This window comes from Chionomys nivalis, chromosome 20 (assembly GCF_950005125.1).
Source record: "Chionomys nivalis chromosome 20, mChiNiv1.1, whole genome shotgun sequence".
NCBI lineage: Eukaryota > Metazoa > Chordata > Mammalia > Rodentia > Cricetidae > Chionomys > Chionomys nivalis.
The window spans coordinates 8,943,031-8,951,382 of record NC_080105.1 but is presented as its reverse complement, the minus strand read 5'-3'; positions in this window follow the sequence as shown (position 1 = coordinate 8,951,382).

The following is an 8,352-nucleotide window of genomic DNA, read 5'->3' as shown; positions in this document are numbered from 1 at the left end:
CAGTCAGACATGCTGAAGCTTTCCCAATAAGCCACCACTTCGTGGTGCTACACAGATTATTAGAAACGGGTTAAGCAAGATGTGAGAATTAGCCAAGAAGAGGTTAGAGCTAATGGACCAGGCAGTGTTTAAATGAATACAATTTGTGTGTTGTTATCTTGGGGCACAAGCTAGCCAGGCGGCCGGTAGCCGGGCAGCAGGAACGTAACACACTGTTCCGTCTACATACAGGAAAATGTAATGAGTACAGGAAAATGGGTACGGGAAGTTGGAATGGGTATAGGAAGTTTGAATGGGTACAGGCTAATGGAATTGTTTCAGGAAATGGAATGAGTACAGGAAAATGGAATGGGTACAGGAAATGGAAGGGGTACAAAAATTTTGAATGGGTAACTGTAAATATAATGGGTACAGTAAATAGAATGGGTACAGGAAGTTACAACGGGTAAAGGATTTGGAAATTGTTTCAGGATGTGGATGATGGTACAGGATGTTGGATTGTTACAGGATGTGGGAATGGGTACAGTAATTGGTTGTGGGATCTGGTTGTTCTATTGTTTGTAGTTCCCCCTTTAGTTGGTATAAATAGTTCCCTGCATTGAGGATGTGTTTGTTGAATGTCTATCTCCCCTCTTACTCTTAGAAGCAGACTTTCCTCCAGCTCGTGTTCCTCCTGATATGGCGCACCCTCTACACCTGACCACTTTCTTCCCTTCCGAGTTTTAGTCAGGCAGTGATCTTGGGCTCACCCCATTCATAGCCTCTCCTTTTCTTCTCCTTGTCTGTCTTCCCCCACACTCAGAAGCCATAAGTGCCTCTTTTTCCCTGCCCCTTCCTTCCTCAGTGACACACTGTCCAGGTCCACTCTCCTTGGCAGCCACTCTCTGGTCACTGACATTCCCTCGTTCTCCCACAATTCTGTCCCTCCCACATCTAAACCAGCCCCATTCCTAGCTGCTCTCCTCAGAGCTGCCCTTAAGGCAGTCAGTTTTCTCAGGTCCACTTGGTCATCCAGAAAAGACATGGAAACCCATCTCCATTCCTCAACTGCCTCACAAAGGCCCTCTTGAAATACACCAACCTAGGTCCTGAGACCCCAGATGGAGAACAGCTCCTTGTGACCCTACTTCTCTCAAAGTCTACCAGATATCAAGGCTAAAATTAAGCATCTAGAGAGAGGACCCTAGGGCAATGTCCCCAGTTAGTTCATTGGGGCACCTGAGGATAGGGAACCTGAAATGAACCTATCCTATAATCATACTGATGAATATCTTGCATATTGCCATAGAACCTTCATCTAGCGATGGATGGAGATAGAGACAGAGACCCACACTGGAGCACCGGACTGAGCTCCCAAGGTTATAATGAGGAGCAGAAGGAAAGAGAACATGAACAAGGAAGTCAGGACCATGAGGGGTGCACCCAACCACTGAGACAGTGGGGCCGATCTATTGGGAGCTCACCAAGGCCAGCTGGACTGCTACTGAAAAAAACATGGGATAAAACCGGACTCTCTGAATGTGGCGGACAATGAGAGCTGACGAGAGGCCAAGGAGAATGGCACAGGAACTTTCATCTGGCGATAGATCGAGAGAGAAACAGAGACCCAATTTGGAGCAACGGTCTGAGCTCTTAAGGTCCAAATGATGAGCAGAAGGAGGGAGAACATGAGCAAGGAAATCAGGACCACGAGGCGTGCACCCACCCACTGTGACAGTGGAACTGATCTATTGGGAGCTCTCCAAGGCCAGCTGGACTGGGACTGAATAAGCATGGGTTGAAACTGGACTCTCTGAACATGGCGGACAATGAAGGCTGATGACAATGGCACTAGGTTTCGATCCTAATACATGAACTGGCTTTGTGGGAGCTTAGCCTGTTTGGATGTTCACCTTCCTGGGCCTGGATGGAAGTGGGAGGACCTTGGTCTTCCTGTAGGGCAGGGAATTTGGACTGCTCTTCAGTATTGAGAGGGAGGGGGAATGGACTGGGGGGAGGAGAAGAGGAGTGGGGATGGGGGAGGGGAGTGGGGGGAGGGGGCAATGTGTGGGAGGAGGGGGAGGGAAATGGGAAACGGGGAGCAGTTGGAAATTTTAATTAAAAAAGAATAAAAAAAAAGTAAAAAAAACAAAAAAAAAAAAACAAAACCAGAAACAGCTTGATCTATCTACCCAACGGGTCACCGCTAGTCAGATATGCATCTGGAAGTTAGCCTTCTTAGCTCCTCTCCTTTCTCTTAGTCCTACTAATTGTGAGCTGCCTCATAAACTTCCTCTTTAGATTTCTTCAACAACAGATCCAAAAGACTTTAACCAATTACTATTACAGGACTACCTAACTACAGAGCCAGAGACCGGCAGTGCCTGGTGACATCCTGAGGACGAAGATCAAGATTAAGCCAAGGGCAGTGGCACTAGGTTTCGATCCTAATACATGAACTGGTTTTGTGGGAGCCTAGCCTGTTTGGATGCTCACCTTCCTGGACCTAGATAGAAGTGGGAGGACCTTGGACCTCCCGCAGGGCAGGGAATTTGGACTGCTCTTCAGTATTGAGAGGGAGGGAGAATGGAGTGGGGGGAGGGGGAGAGGAGTGGGGAGAGGGGGAGAGGAGTGGGGAGAGGTGGACAGGGCAATTTGGGAGGAGGGGGAGGGAAATGGGAAATGGGGAGGAGGCGAAAGTTTTAATTAAAAAAGAATAAAATAAATTTTTAAAAAAATTATCCCAAGGTTGTTTTGATTTGCATTTCCCTGATTGCTAAGGATGTTGAGCATGACCTTAAGTGTCTTTTGGCCATTTGAATGTCTTCTGTTGAGAATTCTCTGTTCAGTTCAGTGCCCCATTTTTTAATTGGGTTAATTAGCATTTTAAAGTCTAGTTTCTTGTGTTCTTTATATATTTTGGAGATCAGACCTTTGTCTGTTGCGGGGTTGGTGAAGATCTTCTCCCAGTCAGTGGGTTGCCAAACAACTTTGAGATATCATCTTACACCTGTCAGAATGGCTAAAATCAAAAACACCAATGATAGCCTTTGCTAGAGAGGTTGTGGAGAAAGGGGTACCCTCATCCATTACTGGTGGGAATGCAAACTTGTCCAACCACTTTGGAAATCAGTGTGGCTGTTTCTCAGGAAATTCGGGATCAACCTATCCCAGGACCCAGCAATACCACTCTTGGGAATATACCCAAGAGATGCCCTATCATACTACAAAAACATTTGTTCAACTATGTTCATAGCAGCATTATTTGTAATAGCCAGAATCTGGAAACAACCTAGATGTCCTTCAATGGAAGAATGGATGAAGAAAGTGTGGAATATATACACATTAGAGTACTACTCAGCGGTAAAAAACAATGACTTCTTGAATTTTTCATGCCAATGGATGGAAATAGAAAACACTATCCTGAGTGAGGTGTCCCAGACCCAAAAAGATGAACATGGGATGTACTGAGTCATAATTGGTTTCTAGCTATAAATAAAGGACATTGAGTCTATAATTTGTGATCCTAAAGAAGCTAAATAAGAAGGTGAACCCAAAGAAAAACATATAGTTATCCTCCTGGATATGGGAAGTAGACAAGATTGCCAGGCAAAAAATTGGGATCTTGGGGGTGGGATAGGGGTAAGGGGAGACAGGGAGAGAAAAGTGAGAAGGGGAGGATGGAGGGAACTTGGGGAATTGGGATGGTAGGGATAAAGGAAGGATGGATACGGGAGCAGGGAAGCATATATCTTAATTAAGGGAGCCATCTTAGGGTTGGCAAGAGACTTGAACCTAAAGGGGCTCCTAGGTTCCCAGGGGGATGTCCCCAGTTAGTTCGTTGGGCAGCTGAGGATAGGGAACCTGAACTGGCCCTATCCTATAGCCATAGTGATGAATATCTTTCATATCATCATAGAACCTTCATCTGGCGATAGATGAAGATAGAGACAGAGACCCACACTGGAGCACCGGAATGAGCTCCCAAGGTCCCAATGAGGAGCAGAAGGAGGGAGAACATGAGCAAGGAAGTCAAGACCGCAAGGGGTGCACCCACCCACTGAGACAGAGGGACTGATCTATTGGGAGCTCATCAAGGCCAGCTGGACTAGAACTGAAAAAGCATGGGATAAAACCGAACTCTCTGAACACGGTAGACAATGAGGGCTGATGAGAAGCCAAGGACAATGACACTGGGTTTTGATCCTACTTCATGTACTGGCTTTGTGGGAGCCTAGCCTGTTTGGATGCTCACCTTACTAGACCTGGATGGAGTGGGGAGGACCTTGGACTTTCCACAGTGTAGGGAACCCTGACTGCTCTTGGGGCTGGAGAGGGAGGGGGAGAGGAGTGGGAGGAGGGGGAGGGAAATGGGAGCCTGGGAAGAGGCGGAATAAAAATAAATAAATAAATAAATATTATCCCAAGAACCCCGATGCCCCGATTCAGCAGGAAGTAGTCTAAGGAAAATGTCGTCCCTTATTCCGCCTGCAGCTGTTTAGTAACAAACAGAAAGGGGAGAATGTACGGAAAAGGGACCAGCCAAAGAAACCCGCCCTGGCCGTGAAATCAGAGCCAGTGAAAGAAATATGCCCTGGCCGGGCGATGGTGGCGCACGCCTATAATCCCAGCACTCGGAAGGCAGAGGCAGGCGGATCTCTGTGAGTTCGAGACCAGCCTGGTCTACAGAGCTAGTTCCAGGACAGGCTCAAAAGCCACAGAGAAACCCTGTCTCGAAAAAACATGCATATATATATGCATGCCCTGGCCCTAAATCTAGAGTCAAAAGGCTAAAAAGGATCAGTGAAAGAAACCCAGTTTGACCCTGAAATCAGCGCCATCTCTAGGGAAGCAGAGCAGAGCTCAGCTGCAGCGGCTCTCTGGGAAAGGAGCAGGATTGCTATATCCTGTGGGGAGACCATTCTCCACCTCACCCCAGCTCTCGGTAGCCTAGCTTCCCAGCAAGTCAGGACACCTTTCCCTCCAGAGCTGAGCTGCCCTGTTGCGGCTCTAAGTACAGCCTAAGTTTGGATATCTACCCAGCGCCAGAGCTCTAACGCTCACCCTTGCTGGCACTGGGTCTAGGCACAAGTTGTTGGGATGTGTACAGGTTTGGGTATGGGTAGAGGTTGTTGAAATCGGGCTTGGCTTTGGGAAATGTGTGCAGGTTTGGATATGAGTAGAGGAGCTGGAATGAGCACACGTGGAGGAAATGGGTGAGGTCGTGGGACAGGTAGAAGTTGTTGAAATGGGTATAGGATGTGGGAACGAGCAAAGTGTGATGGGAATTCTGTCACAGGTCCATTATCCAGTCTGAGAGACAAGGTTTACATAAATGATTGACAAGACTGGGAAGAAGGGGGAGTAGGGAGCGCTAGCCCTTTAAGCTGGGAAGCAAGAGATGGAAGTGTATTTTCGCAGTTTGGATTTGCCTCAGTTTTTTTAACCCCCCTTTTATGCTTTTTATATTTTGCACTGGATTCGTTTATTAATAAATGGCAAAAGAAATCATTTTCATCTTACACTCAGTGTCGGGCATCCGTTTCTGCCATACCAACCCGCTGTGGTAGGCGAGCACCCGGGCGCACACTTCACTTTTTCCCCATCCCCCTCCTGAGATGCTTTCCTTCATTTGGGGAGATTTCTGAACCCCTCTCTGGGCTGCCAATTCAGGCAGCTGAGCTCGCCTTGAGACCTGCTCGGGGCTTGGAAGTTTGCAGCGATAGTTATGAAACCACAGAGGGCAAGCAGTAAAAGCCATATCCCACGGCTTATAGGCATCTCCAGCAAGACCCCGGTAACACAGCTCTCCTCTCAGGCCAGTTCTACCTGGCGCTCTCGAGCACCAAGGTAGAGACCAGCCTGGTTGATTGCCCGAACCTTCAGAAAGTGGTCGCCCATGTTCCTAAAGTGCTGAGTCAGCTCAGCTTCTGTACCTGAATCTGCCACGGCTGCCTTGGTGCTGTGCTTGTGCTCCACCTGCTGGTCAAACATCATCACTACATCCGCGCGACTCACCGGAGGCATCAGAACTGGTAAGACACTTGGGAACTTCTAAATGGTAAACTAGGCTATTTAATTAATTAAAATAAATAAATATCAAAATAAATAAATATCAAATAAAATTTTAGAAAAGTAAAAATGGGAAAGGATAATTTTAAAACCTTTCTATATAACGACCCTGTTCACTGCCTCTACGGATGGAATGTAGGTAGAAAAAAAATCAACGAGGAAATAACAACTTAGCTGGGATCAATGTAATGTCGGCAGTAATTATTATCAGTGTGATAATTCACATTTTATCCTTAAAATAGTTTGATAACTGTGCCGATTATGAGAAATTGACTGAGACGATACGAATCCTAGAAAAACTAAAACTTACTACTCATAAGATACAAGCCTTAGAGAAGGTTACTGCTGATGATATGCAAGTCCTACAAAAAACACTAAAGAAGGTAATTCAATTTGACTAATAAGTCAAATGAGGAGAGTGGAGTTTACCAGGCATCCCTCAGGAGAGAACCGAGGTTGCCAGATCCCTACCACCTCCGCACAGCAATGACCTAACCCCGAATGTCCTACCCCGGGCATACTGTAGGCGCTTAATGAGTGTTGGCTGAATTGACCTGGCGAGGATCCAGCAGGGTGACTGCACTTTCCTGAAGCTCACGGAGGGAGGAGCCACGTGATAAAGCTGGAGTCTCCAGAGATGGTGTCCTGAGGCAGTCACTGCACTGTCCTGGGAGCTGGAGCCGCAGCAGCCAGAGCTGGTTCGGGTGACGAGAACTGAGCGGACAAGTCACTCTGTCTGAGGCACTGAGGAACTTGGACCAGGTCTACAGAGAACAAAACAGGTGGGGGTCTGGTGGGCAGAACCCCGCCTGGCCACGCCCCCAGGCCAGCGGGATGAGGCCTGAGCCCCTTCCCCATGCTCCTCTATGCTCACCTAACCGGAAAGGGACTGGGGACACCCACCCAACACAAAACCTCTAACTCAGGACTGGCTCGGGTGATAAAGGTGCTAACTGACAAGCCTATCTGCATGACTTCAGTCCACAGGCTGCAAGATGGCCTCCGTCCCCCACGCTCAGGATGCAGGACTTCATTTTTATTTTTTGTTTTCTTTTTTGTTTTTCGAGACAGGGTTTCTCTGTTGTAGCCCTGGCTGTCCTGGAACTCACTCTGTAGACCAGGCTGGCCCCGAACTCAGAGATCTGCCTGCCTATGACCCCTGAGTGCTGGGATTAAAGGTGTGCACCACCACCCCTGGCTAGAAATGACTTTTCAAAAGGACCCCCATCAGAGGGGTTCACAAGGCCCACCCCCAGCTGAGGGGTTATTCACGGATACTCGCTTGTCTGTGTGAGGTGGACATCAGTGGGTGGCTGTGGGGAATTGAATAGGAATGGCCACCATTAGGAGGTATGGTTTTGTTGGAGGAAGGGGAATGTGTCACTGTGGAGGCAGGATGGGGGTCTCATATGCTCACGCTATACCCAGTTTAGCACACCATTTCCTTCAAGATGTAGGACTCTCAGATCTTTCTCTAACATCATGTCTGTCTGCATGCTGCCGTTATGATAATGGACCTCTCAGCTATTAAATGTTTTCCTTTATAAGAGTTGCTATGGTCATGGTGTCTTTTCCAGCAAAGAGACCCCGCCCAAAACAGTTGCCTGTGCCCCAGTGGGCAGCACCATACTCACGTGCATGTGAGGAACAGTAGACTCAGTGAGCTGCTGAAAAGGGGGGAGGAGGCTGGAGGCTCAGCAGTTAAGAGCACCGGCTGCTCTTCCAGAGGGTTCGGTAACCAGCACCCACATGGTAGCTCACAACCATCTGTAACTCTAGTTCTAGGAGATCTGATGACCTTTTCTGTCTTTCACAGACACAGACAGATATGCAGGCAAAACACACACACACACATAAAAATAAAATTTTTGAAGGGTCAAACACACACACACACACACACACACACACAAACCCTTTATATTAATCCTAGTCCAGTAAACTTTTTTTCAGCCTTGAACCTTGGGACTGTCCTGCAGTGGCATTCTGGTAGCTGGCTGGGAACGCTCCATCAACCCTTGGCTCCTCCGCCCTCTTATACTTGTGGTGACCCAGTGACCCTTAGAGCTCAGTGAGTCCTTGAAATTTAGCAAGTTTACAAAATCCCTCCCTCTCCAAGGTCACAGCAGCAATAAGGATCGCTGAGGGGGACACTCTGGCCTGTAGGCTGTGGAGCTCTGGGGTTCCAACTCTTGTGGGCTGTCAACCGAGCGAGGAGGGTATGCTCTGCCGGTTAGGCTGTCTCTGAGTGAGTTCTGCTCCTGTGAGAAACCCCGGTGAACACACGCTGAACTTGGTGGTGTC